Raw genomic sequence first — 12,382 nt, forward strand, 5'->3', positions numbered from 1 at the left:
GGGGTGGGGACCAACCGCCTTAACCCCCCCATCGTTGCGAGGCCAACCTCCCTTTGCAGGATCGCCCCTCTCCCACCCCCCAAAAAGTTCTGCGCGCTGCAAGGAAAGCCGCGCGCCCCTCGCCACCTGCACGGTTTTCAGCGGATGGGGAGTAGAACCGGGCAGCCTTTTCCGAGCATTGCGGGTCAAGGGGGGTGGGGTGTTGGTCCAATTGGGCGGGGTAGTGCTGATTTCCTAGATGCCCCCTCCAATTAACCGTGCGGTCACCCCAAGCCCCTTCGCCAGAGGACCCTTCCCAAAAGTTAGTGGCGCGCCGTGCGCCTTTTCCAAGGGATCCTCTCCAAAAGGGGGTCCCAGATTGGGCGACCGATGGAGCGGCGGAGCGGGAAATGGGGGGTGTCCCCGAATGCCTCTTCCCGAGCTTTCTCCCCCCCACAACACCTCGTTGGATCCCTCGCCCGGATTCCTGCGAAGGGAGTCACCCGTCCGCCGTTTCCCGATCGTCTCGCCTCTGCCTTTGCCAAGTCATCCTTTCGCTTGCTCGGAGGGAGGGGGTGTGGAATAAAGCGGGGCGAGGGGGTGCTGTGCAGAAGCTCCCCTGTCCCCCCAAGACAGGAGGGTCTCTTGGATGAGTTGGGGTCTCCCTGGGGCTCCCACGAGCCGATCCCCGGCGGCGGCAGCGGCGGCGGTGACAGCCGCTTGGCCCAACCCTGAGAGGTTGGAGGAAGGAAACCGGGACTTCCCCGGCAGCTCAGCTGAAGAGAGGGACTTTCACGCAGCGGCTCTTACCGGCCTCCCTTCCCCGGGGGAGTTCCGCCTCCAACCCCTCCTCCTCTTCCTCCTTCTCCTCCTCCTGGCCGCCTGCCTCGGCCCTTCCCGGCGGCTCTCAGAAGCCGAGGGAAGCCCCGGCCCGGGCGCCCAGGGCGCGTGGCTCAAGGCTGCCAGGTGTGGCCCGGGCGCCTCGCCAGCTCCAGGTAGGGCGCAGGCGGGGAAGGCTCATTTGACTCCCGCCTAGGATCCTAGCGTTGGACTTTGGTTCCCGTTTAACGACGCCTTCAAACACAAACACACCGCCAACGCACGCCTGCACCTCCTCCCGGGCCGCTGGCTTGGCCCCGCTGCCCTTTGCGGCAAAGCGGGGTGCTAGGGGCTGGGCGATGGAGGGGGGCCGTCTCCGGGTTGCTCGACCCGAGAGGTGAGCAGGGGAGAGCCACCTGCCTGCTTCCCCTGAGTGGCGTTGTACAAGTGCCGAGGCGGGACGATCGGGCCCTTCGGTGAGAAGGACAGGAGGGTGCCCCCCCTCTCTCTACGTGTGTGTGTGTGTGTGTGTGTGTATGTTTGCTTGCCTGTAGGCGTGGGTGGGTGCGCTGCGTTCAGCCAAACCGCCCAACAACTGGGGATTATTGCAACGTGGAAGTTGTGCGTTGCTGGAAGGAAAAACACAACCTTTTCCAACGCCATTTATTATCTATCTATCTATCTATCTATCTATCTATCTATCTATCTATCTATCCATCTCCCTCCCTCCCTCCCGCCTTCCCTATATATTTATATATATATTTGTTTATTTACACTTATACTTCCTCCCTCCCTCCCTTGTTTATAATGCTTACTTTTATTTATTTACTTATTTCTACTTACTTTACTTATTTATTTATACTTAACTTTTTTATACTTCTTGACTTTCATATTTATTTATTTATTTATTTGTTTGTTTGTTTGTTTACTCCTGCCTGCCTCCCATTCTCGCTCCCTTTCGCAGCCCCCCCGCCTGGAGGCGGCCCCAGAGGCTGGGAACCCCCAGCGCCCGATCCTTGCTTTTCCAACCAGCGCGACCTGGGGGGGCGATGCCCGAGACCAGATCTGCAGCGGGGCAATTCCCTTTGCTCTTCCCCATCACCTGGAGAGGGCATTGGGGGGTGAGGACCCCCAAGAGACTCCGGCCGACGGATGCCAGGCCCTCCGGTTCTTTCCGGGGACAGGAAGGGGGAGGACTTGCGGCGAGGCTGCGAATGACGCCGGGCTGGCGGTGGGGAGGGCGGGGCGCGGAGAACGGGATTCCCCCCCTAGAACTGGAGGGCGTTGTCTCCGGCGGTTTTTGGATTGGGGGGCCCTAGTGGTCGAGGAAGGAATAACAGCCCGTAGATTGAGATAGGGGGGGGGGCATCCTGAGATTCCAAGCCGGTTTATAGGGGCTACACACTACAGGTAAATTCTCGGTTTATGACAACCATTTCTTTAGTTCACACTTATGACGGTTGCAGAAACCCTTCTCCTCCTCCTCCTCTCTACCTACCCACTGTTCTGTGGGGCTCTCTGGTAGACTCCTCCCGAAAATTCACAGGTACAAATTTCAGACACACACACACACACACGTTGGAAAATTCAAAATAATGTTCTTTATAATGAAAATTCACTTAAACCAAGCCCTCTTTTGGTATAGCAAAGAGCCCTCGTCTCCAAACAAACTGGTAATTTGTACAAGTCCCTTATCAGTTCTGTGATACTTAGCTTGCAGCTGTGAGGCAATTCACAGTCCTTCATCTTTCACAAAGTGAAACACACTTTGCTCTGGTTTAGTTTCAAAGGGGGAAAAAGCAACACACCAAGATCGAAGTCAGCAAAGCAGGCACAAAACACAACAATCAGATAATCCTCCACAATAGCCAAACCCACAGGCTGCTATTTATAGCAGCCTCACTAATGACCACAGCCCCACCCAACCACAGGTGGCCTCATTTTCTTTGATAATAATCTCTCAGTTGTTGTTGCCTATGCATCGCTCTCCGCATGTGTGGCTGTATCATTAACTCTTGTTCTGAATCCAAGGAGGAGCTAGAGAATTGATCTCCTTCTGAGCTGTCTGCCCCACTCTCCTCCTCCCTGTCACTCATGTCTTCTTGGTCAGAGGAGCCTTCATCAGCAGATTCCACTGGGGGCAAAAGAGGCCTGAAGCATGTGGATGTCTCCCCCACATCCACAGTCCTTGGGGCAGGAGCTGGGCCAGAGCTAACCACAACACCCACCTACCTCCTTTCTAGCATTGATTATATTACCTAGTTGGGTAATAAAACGTCTGCAAGACAACAACCAAGCTCAAAGATGACTAAAGTCCTCACAACTATCCTCCTCCTCTTCCTCCTCTTCCTCCTTCCTTCAAATCCCTTCTTGTAGCACTGGTGATGTTACAAAGTTGGGTAGTGAAAGAACAACTAACCAAAATACTCACAACCCTCCTCCTCCTCCCCCCTCCCTTCAAATCCCATCTTCTAGCACTGTTTGGTAGTGAAACATCTATAAGAAAACCCACCAACCTCAGAGACCATCAAGGACCCTATGATTCAACCTTGAGCTACAAATATTTATTTATTTATTAGATTTGTATGCCGCCCCTCTCCGTAGACTCGGGGCGGCTCACAACAACAATAAAACAATTCAAGACAAATCTAATAATTTAAAAACATTTTTAAAAACCCCATTATTAAAGCAGACATACACACAAACATGCCATACATGAATTGTTATAGGCCCAGGGGAGATGTCTCAGTTTCCCCATACCTGACAGCAAAGGTGGGTTCTAAGGAGTTTACGAAAGGCAAGGAGGGTGGGGGCAGTTCTAATCTCAGCGGGGAGTTGGTTCCAGAGGGCCGGGGCCGCCACAGAGAAGGCTCTTCCCCTGGGATCCGCCAAACGAAATTGTTTAGTCGACGGGATCCGGAGAAGGCCAACTCTGTGGGACCTAATCGGTCCTCTTCCATCCGTATTCCCAATTTTTTGAGCCAGGGTGGCGCAGTGGTTAGAGTGCAGCACTGCAGGCTACTTCAGCTAACTGCTGGCTGTAGTTCAGCAGTTCAAATCTCACCACCAGCTCAAGGTTGACTCAGCCTTCCATCCTTCCCAGGTGGGTCAAATGAGGACCTAGATTGTTGGGGGCAAGAAGCTGATTCTGTCAACCGCTTAGAGAGGGCTGCAAAAGCATTGTGAAGCGGTATATAAGTCTAAATGCTATTGCTATTGTCCTCCCTTCCCTACCCTTCATTCTGTGGTGCTGCAGCATTGCAGGCCTACTCTGCCCACTGACAGTAGTTCAGTTCTCACCAGGCTCAAGATTTACTCAGCCTTCCATCCTTCCGAAGTGTTATATAAGTCTAAAGGCTATTGCTATTTTTCAACTCCACCAGATCTTTTGAGCTTTTAAGAAATGAAAAAATCTCCGGGAATATCGTGACGAGGACCCAACCAAACCAAGATCTGTTTATTTCTCGGTTGTGTTCCAAATATGTGGTCATCGCTTGGCTGAAATCATTTCCTTGCATCCATCGGAGGGGAGGGGGGCTGGGCTATATAGATTCCCTTACGGAGGGCCTCTTGCAAATCCTGGTTTTATGGAAGGGGGAGAGCAGCGTGGGCTTGCTGGTTGGGTTTGAACCTTCTTCTGTTCAAAGAACAAGCATAGAAACACAGAAGATTGACGGCAGGAAAAGACCTCCTGGTCCATCTAGTCTGCCCTTCTACTATTTCTTGTATTTTATCTTAGGATGCATATATATGTTTATCCCAGGCATGTTTAACTGTTCGAAAAAACTTCCTAATATTATGTTCCCGGGTCTATTTGACCCGGACTGCAAATTGATCATTTTAGGTACTTATATTTGGTCTTTTTGAAAGCTTTTTTCACCTGGAAACATGTTTGAACATTTCTGCACACAATGGAATGAAAATTGAACTGAAAAAATTAATCCTTATTGGTTTATTTTGCACATAAATGTGCCTCCCCCCCGTTTTTGTGAAAGTTTTTTTCAATTTATGGATAGTTTTGCTTGCAAAATGCAGTCTATTTTACTAAAGTTGGTGTGGGATTGGTAGCTTGAACATTTCTGCACACAATGATATGAAAATTGAACTGAGAAAATTAATCCTTATTGGTTTATTTTGCACATAAATGTGCCTCCCCCCGTTTCTGTGACATAGTCTTCACTTTATGGATAGTTTTGCTAGCAGAATACATTCAATTTTGCTAAAGTTGGTGTGGGATTTGTAGCTTGAACATTTCTGAACATAATGATATGAAAATTGAAGTGGAAAAATTGATGCATATTGGTTTATCTTGCATATAAAGTTATTTTAATTTATATAAAAATTATGCTGTTAATTTCAAACTTACATACTTTTTTTAGTAAAATGGATTTCTTTCATAAAATTAGTTATCTGGCTACAATGTGGTTGATTTTCAAAAGGATATTCCAAATATTTCTAGACAAATATGTATAAACAGTGACAATAATGGCACACAGCAAGGCTGGGGGGGGTCCCTTTTGTGGCAAAAATAAACCAATAAGAACCATTTTTTTCAGTTCATTTATATTTTTCTTATATTCAGAAATGTTCAATTTAGTATATCAAACCTTTTGGGGGAAAATTCCTTAGGGATTTGTAGCCTTAAAAAATAGAAATTGACACGAAATTCAGAAAGGATGGGGGGAGGGGCTTTTTGATCAAAATAAAAATATAAGTCTCAATTTTTCCAGTTCAATTTTCATATCATTATGTTCATAAATGTTCAAACTAGTTTTCCAGTTGAAAAAGTTTTCAAAAAGATCAAATTCAAGTACCTAAAAAAAATATTTTTGGTCCGGTCATATACGAACAGAAACAGATTCGAAGTTATGATTTTTTTTTGCCCAGAAAACAATTAGCCACCACCCCAAAAATATTTTTTGATGATCAGCATTGTTAAATTGAGTAAATGGATGCCTAAGATTTTAAAGAATATTTCGGATTTGGAGCATAAAAAAAAAAAAAGTGAAAATGGTTGCAAGCAGCTGAGGGGGGGGGCTTATTTCTGATGTTAAAAAACCAGTAAGAATCATTTTTTTCAGTTCCTTTATATTTTTCTTATATTCAGAAATGTTCAAGGTACCATTCCCACACCAACTGCAGTAAAATAGACTGCATTTTGCAAGCAAAACTATCCATAAATTGAAAAAAACTTTCACAAAAACGGGGGGGAGGCACATTTATGTGCAAAATAAACCAATAAGGATTAATTTTTTCAGTTCAATTTTCATTCCATTGTGTGCAGAAATGTTCAAACATGTTTCCAGGTGAAAAAAGCTTTCAAAAAGACCAAATATAAGTACCTACAATGATCAATTTGCAGTCCGGGTCAAATAGACCCGGGAACATAACATTAGGGAGTTGTTTTTTTTCAGCAAGAAAGAAACCTCCCACCCCCCAAAAAAAAATTCTCATAGAGAGAACCCCTGAAATGATGAAAACTCATGAAATTTCAAGTTTCAGATATGCAGGGAAAATTTTTTACAGGGACTCAAACTTGGCTTCGGGTCACATACGACCCGAACAGAACAGCAGGGTTAAATTCAGTTCCTGTGGATTGACCAACCGCGTCTGCTGGAAGTTTGTTCCAAGCATCTATCACTCTTTCAGTCAAATAATATTTTCTCACGTGGCTTCTGATCTTTCCCCCAACTCACCTCATATTGTGTCCCCTTGTTCTTGGGTTCACTTTCCTATTAAAAACACTTCTCTCCTGAAGCTTATTTTACCCTTTAACATATTTAAATGTTTCCATCATGTCCCCCCTTTTCCTTCTGTCCTCCAGACTATACAGATTGAGTTCATGAGGTCTTTCCTGATACGTTTTATGCTTAAGACCTTCCACCAATTCAAAGTGTTGGTTATGACCTATAAAGCCCTTCATGGCACCGGACCAGAATATCTTCGGGACCGCCTCCTGCCGCACGAATCCCAGCGACCGGTTAGGTCCCACAGAGTTGGCCTTCTCCGGGTCCCGTCGACTAAACAATGTCGTCTGGCGGGACCCAGGGGAAGAGCCTTCTCTGTGGGGGCCCCGACCCTCTGGAACCAGCTCCCCCCTGAGATTAGGATTTCCCCCACCCTCCCTGCCTTTCGTAAACTCCTTAAGACCCACCTTTGCCGTCAGGCATGGGGGAACTAAAACACCTCCCCCTTGCCCATGTTGTTTTGTTGATTGATTGATTGATTGATTGACTGTGTGCCTGGTTTTTGTTTTTTGTTTTTTTTATATATATACTGTTTTTATGAGATTATTAATTTTGCATTGGATTTGGTATTATGTACTCTACTATTTTTTATTATTGTTGTGAGCCGCCCCGAGTTTGCGGAGAGGGGCGGCATATAAATCCAATAAACCTAAACCTAAACCATACTATTTCTTGTATTTTATCTTAGGATGCATATGTTTATCCCAGGCATGTTTAGATTCAGTTACTGTGGATTTACCAACCACATCTGCTGGAAGTTTGTTCCAAGCATCTACCACTCTTTCAGTCAAGTAATATTTCTGATCTTTCCCCCAACTAACCTCAGATGGTGTCCCCTTGTTCTTGTGTTCACTTTCCTATTAAAAACACTTCCCTCCTGAACCTTATTTAACCCTTTCACATCTTTAGATGTTTCGTTCATGTCCCCCCTTTCCCTTCTGTCCTCCCGACTATACACATTGAGTTCATGAAGTCTTTCCTGATAAGTTTTATGCTCAGGGTGGCTTACAACAATAAAAATATTCAGATGCTTGACTGCTGACTATGGGTGTGGACACGTACATATACAACCTCCCCACCGCAATCCCGCCCCTTTTGGCACGTAAACCAATAAAGGTTCTTTGCACCATCACTGGTATAGAAACATAGAAACCTAGAAGATTGACGGCAGAAAAAGACCTCATGGTCCATCTAGTCTGCCCCTATACTATTTCCAGTATTTTATCTTTTTAAAAAAAAAAAATATTTTTATTGTTTTTCAAAAAAGACAGACAAAGACATACAACATTAAACATTTAAAGAATTACCATTGCTCCGCTTGTCGTAGAAGTCTAACTAACACAAAACTATAAAAACCCTAACTGTTATCAGACCAATACAGAAATGCCACACGTGTAGATTACATTCTTATTAAATTTAAGTCTATGTTTTTAATATTAAGCCTATTAATTAAATTTCTTTATCTATTAAAATATTGTATACTTGTACAAAGAAAAAAAGCAAAATATTAGTAATACAGAAAAACGATTTCCAGTATTTTATCTTAGGATGCATATATATGTTTATTTCAACATGTTTCAATTCAGTTACTGTGGATTTACCAACAACATCTGCTGGAAGTCTGTTCCAAGCATCTACTACTCTTTCAGTCAAACAATATTTTCTCTGATCTTTCCCCCAACTAACTTCAGATTGTGTCCCCTTGTTCTTGTGTTCACTTTCCTATTAAAAACACTTCCCTCCTAAACCTTATTTAACCCTTTAACATATTTAAATGCTTCGATCATGTCCCCCCTTTTCCTTCTGTCCTCCAGACTCTACAGATGGAGTTCATTAAGTCTTTTCTGATCAGTTTTATGCTTAAGACCTTCCACCATTTTTGTCGGACCCGTTCAATTTGATCCATGTCCTTTTGTAGGTGAGGTCAATTTGATCCATATCCTTTTGTTCAATTTGATCCACATCCTTTTGTAGGTGAGGTCTCCACACCTGGGCACTGTATTCCAAATGTTCCTGCGTGGGCTTTTCGGGGGCTTCCCCCCCCCGCAGGGCATCCTGCTTGAGCTTGTAGCTGCTTGGGGTTTTAACTCACCGATGCCCCACTGAGATGATTGTGCGTTTCTCCCTGTAGTGACTCAAGGGTCTGGCTCTTCCCAGCTGGGCTGTGGGAAACTGAGGACGTGAGTCATGGTGAAGTTTACGTAGAAGGTTGAATAAAAGGAGAGGAAGAGGGAAGTCAGGGGGAGCATCGTGGGACGGGGCTGGATTGCTGAGACAACCCCCCCCCCCCCCCACACACAAGGTTCTCTTGTCCCTAAGGTGCTTTTTCGAGAGGCCGATGGACTTGCTGGGGTTTTCTTTTCCTTTTGAAGATGTTTCACTTCTTACAATAATAACAAGAACAGCAACAACAACAAGAATAACAACAGTAACAACAACAACATATCCGGAAGGGACCTTAGAGGTCTTCTAGTCCAACCCCCTGCATAGGCAGGAAACCTTACACTACTTCAGACAAATAATTATCCAACCTCTTCTTAAAAACTTCTAGTGTTGGAGCATTTCAAAGTGTTGGTCATGACCTATAAAGCCTTACATGGCATCGGACCAGAATATCTCCGGGATCGTCTTTTGCCGCACGAATCCCAGCGCCCGATAAGGTCCCACAGAGTTGGCCTTCTCCGGGTCCTGTCGACTAAACAATGCCATCTGGCGGGCCCCAGGGGAAGAGCCTTCTCTGTGGTGGCCCCGGCCCTCTGGAATCAACTCCCCCCCGGAGATTAGAACGGCCCCCACCCTCCTTGTCTTTCGCAAGTTACTTAAGACCCACCTATATCGCCAGGCATGGGGGAACTAAGACATCTCCCCCAGGCTTATTATATTTCACGTTTGGTGTGTATGTGCTGTATGGTTTTTAATTGTTGGGGTTTTTATATATTTTATTATTAGATTTGTTCCATTGTTATACTGTTTTTTATTGCTGTTGTGAGCCGCCCCGAGTCTTCGGAGAGAGGTGGCATACAAATCTAATAAATAAATAAATAAAATAAATAAATAAATAAATAGTAATATCATGCTACTAACCAAAGCATACAAAACATTCGCCAGACCAGTCCTTGAATACAGCTCATCTGTCTGGAACCCATACCACATATCGGACATAAATACATTAGAAAGCGTCCAGAGATACTTTACGAGAAGAGCCCTCCACTCCTCTACTCCCAACACAATACCTTACACAACCAGACTTGAAATCCTGGGTATAGAAAGCTTAGAACTAAGTCGTCTTAAACATGACCCATGACCTGAGTCTACGGAGAGGGGCGGCATACAAATTTAAATTCAAAGAACAAGGGGACACAATCTGAGGTTAGTTGGGGGAAAGATCAAAAGCAACATGAGAAAATATTATTTTACTTAAAGAATAGTAGATCCTTGGAACAAACTTCCAGCAGACGTGGTAGATAAATCCACAGTAACTGAATTGAAACATGCCTGGGATAAACATATATCCATCCTAAGATAAAATGCAGAAAATAGTATAAGGGCAGACTAGATGGACCATGAGGTCTTTTTCTGCCGTCAGACTTCTATGTTTCTATGTTTAATAAATAAAATAAAAATAAATAAAATAAATGCCCCATAAAATCATCTGCTAGGACATCCTTCCTCTCAACGACTACTTCAGCTTCAACCACAACAACACACGAGCACACAACAGATTCAAACTCAAAAGCGAACTGCCCCAAACTTGACTGTAGTAAATATGACTTCAGCAACTGAGTAGTTAATGGCTGGAATTCACTACCTGACTCTGTAGTTTCCTCACCAAACCCCCAAAACTTTATTCTTAGACTGTCCACTGTTGACCTCACCCGATTCCTAAGAGGTCAGTTAGGGGTGTGAATAAGCGCACCAGCGTGTCTACTGTCTCTGTCCAATTTGCCCTGTGCGCATACGTGGGGGTGGGTGGGTTGCGCATATGCACAAGGGGCAGCCAGGGGGTGTGCGTGCATAGGGGAGGGAATGGCTATGGACATGTGCGCATGTACTAGCGCACACTCAACACCTCATTTTGACCCTTGAACCCAAAAAAGGTTCCCCATCACTGCACTATAGACTAATTATCCTGGGTCTTGAAAGCTTAGAACTGCGGCACCTAAAACACGATCTAAGTATTGGCCACAAGATCATATGCTGCAACGTCCTTCCGGTCAACGACTACTTCAACTTCAACCGCAACAACACAAGAGCACACAATAGATTCAAACTTAATATTAATCGCGCCAAACTTGACTGTAAAAAATATGACTTTAACCATTGAGTTGTCGAACTCATTACCGGACTCAATAGTGTCAACTCCCAAACCCCAACATTTCTCCCTTAGACTCTCCACGATTGACCTCTCCAGGTTCCTAAGAGGCCAGTAAGGGGCGTATATAAGTGCACTGATATGCCTATCGTCCCCTGTCCAATTGTCTTTCCTTATCTCATATATCATATATATTCTCTCCTTATCTATCTACCTATTTATCTATCTATCTATCTATCTATCTATCTATCTATCTATCTATCTATCTATCATCTATCTATCTATCTATCTATCTATCTATCTATCTATATAATATATATATATATATATATATCATATATATTCTCTCCTTATCTCTTATATCATATATATTCTCTCCCATCTACTTCTCTTCTTTTTTACTTTCTATATTATTTATTTATTTATTTATTTGTTTGTTTGTTTGTTTGTTTGTTTGTTTGTTTGTTTGTTTGTTTGTTTGTTTGTTTGTTTGTTTGTTTATTTATTTATTTATTTATTTATTTATTTATTTAGTCCAATACACAATGAGGGTTTTAGTGGGTATATATCAATATACACATAGTAAAATACATGATGAAGGTTATAGAGGAGATACTCATAGTAAAATATATCTAAGAAATAATAGATATAGGAATAGAACATATCAATGAAAGAATAGAAGAAGAGATATAGGAATAGAAGAAAGGGATAGGAGATATAGGAGAGCAATAGGACAGGGGACGGAAGGCACTCCAGTGCACTTGTACTCGCCCCTTACTGACCTCTTAGGAATCTGGATAGGTCAACTGTAGATAATCTAAGGGTAAAGTGTTGGGGGTTTGGGGATGACACTATGGAGTCCGGTAATGAGTTCCACGCTTCGACAACTCGGTTACTGAAGTCATATTTTTTACAGTCAAGTTTGGAGCGGTTAATATTAAGTTTAAATCTGTTGTGTGCTCTTGTGTCGTTGTGGTTGAAGCTGAAGTAGTCGCCGACAGGCAGGACGTTGCAGCATATGGTTTTGTGGGCAATACTTAGATCTTGTTTAAGGCGTCTTAGTTCTAAACTTTCTAGGCCCAGGATTGAAAGTCTAGTCTCGTAGGGTCTTCTGTTTCGAGTGGAGGAGTGAAGGGCTTTTCTGGTGAAGTATCTCTGGACATTTTCGAGGGTGTTAATGTCTGAGATGCGATATTCTCTCCCATATGTATTGTATTGTACATTGGACAAAGAATAAATAGATAAATAAAATAAATAAAGTATAAGATGAGAGGTAGAGAGGTAACTTGGAGAGCAGAGTGTACCATGGTTCCTGTACCTCCCTGTGGTCTCCTCCCCTTTTAAGATCAAATTTCCGAGAAGTTTTCATGCTTGGAAAGTCCCGTTTTTCGCACTTCCACAACCTATGCCAGAAAACGGCTGGAAAGCGATAACAATGTGTAGCGTGGGGTCAGGATTAGCCTGCCTGCCTAAAGTTTTATTTTAAAAAAGCAACAGCAATCCAAAACAACAGACAGAAGAAAGC

The sequence above is a fragment of the Erythrolamprus reginae genome, chromosome 11 (genome assembly GCF_031021105.1).
Source record: "Erythrolamprus reginae isolate rEryReg1 chromosome 11, rEryReg1.hap1, whole genome shotgun sequence".
Taxonomy (NCBI): Eukaryota; Metazoa; Chordata; class Lepidosauria; order Squamata; family Dipsadidae; genus Erythrolamprus; species Erythrolamprus reginae.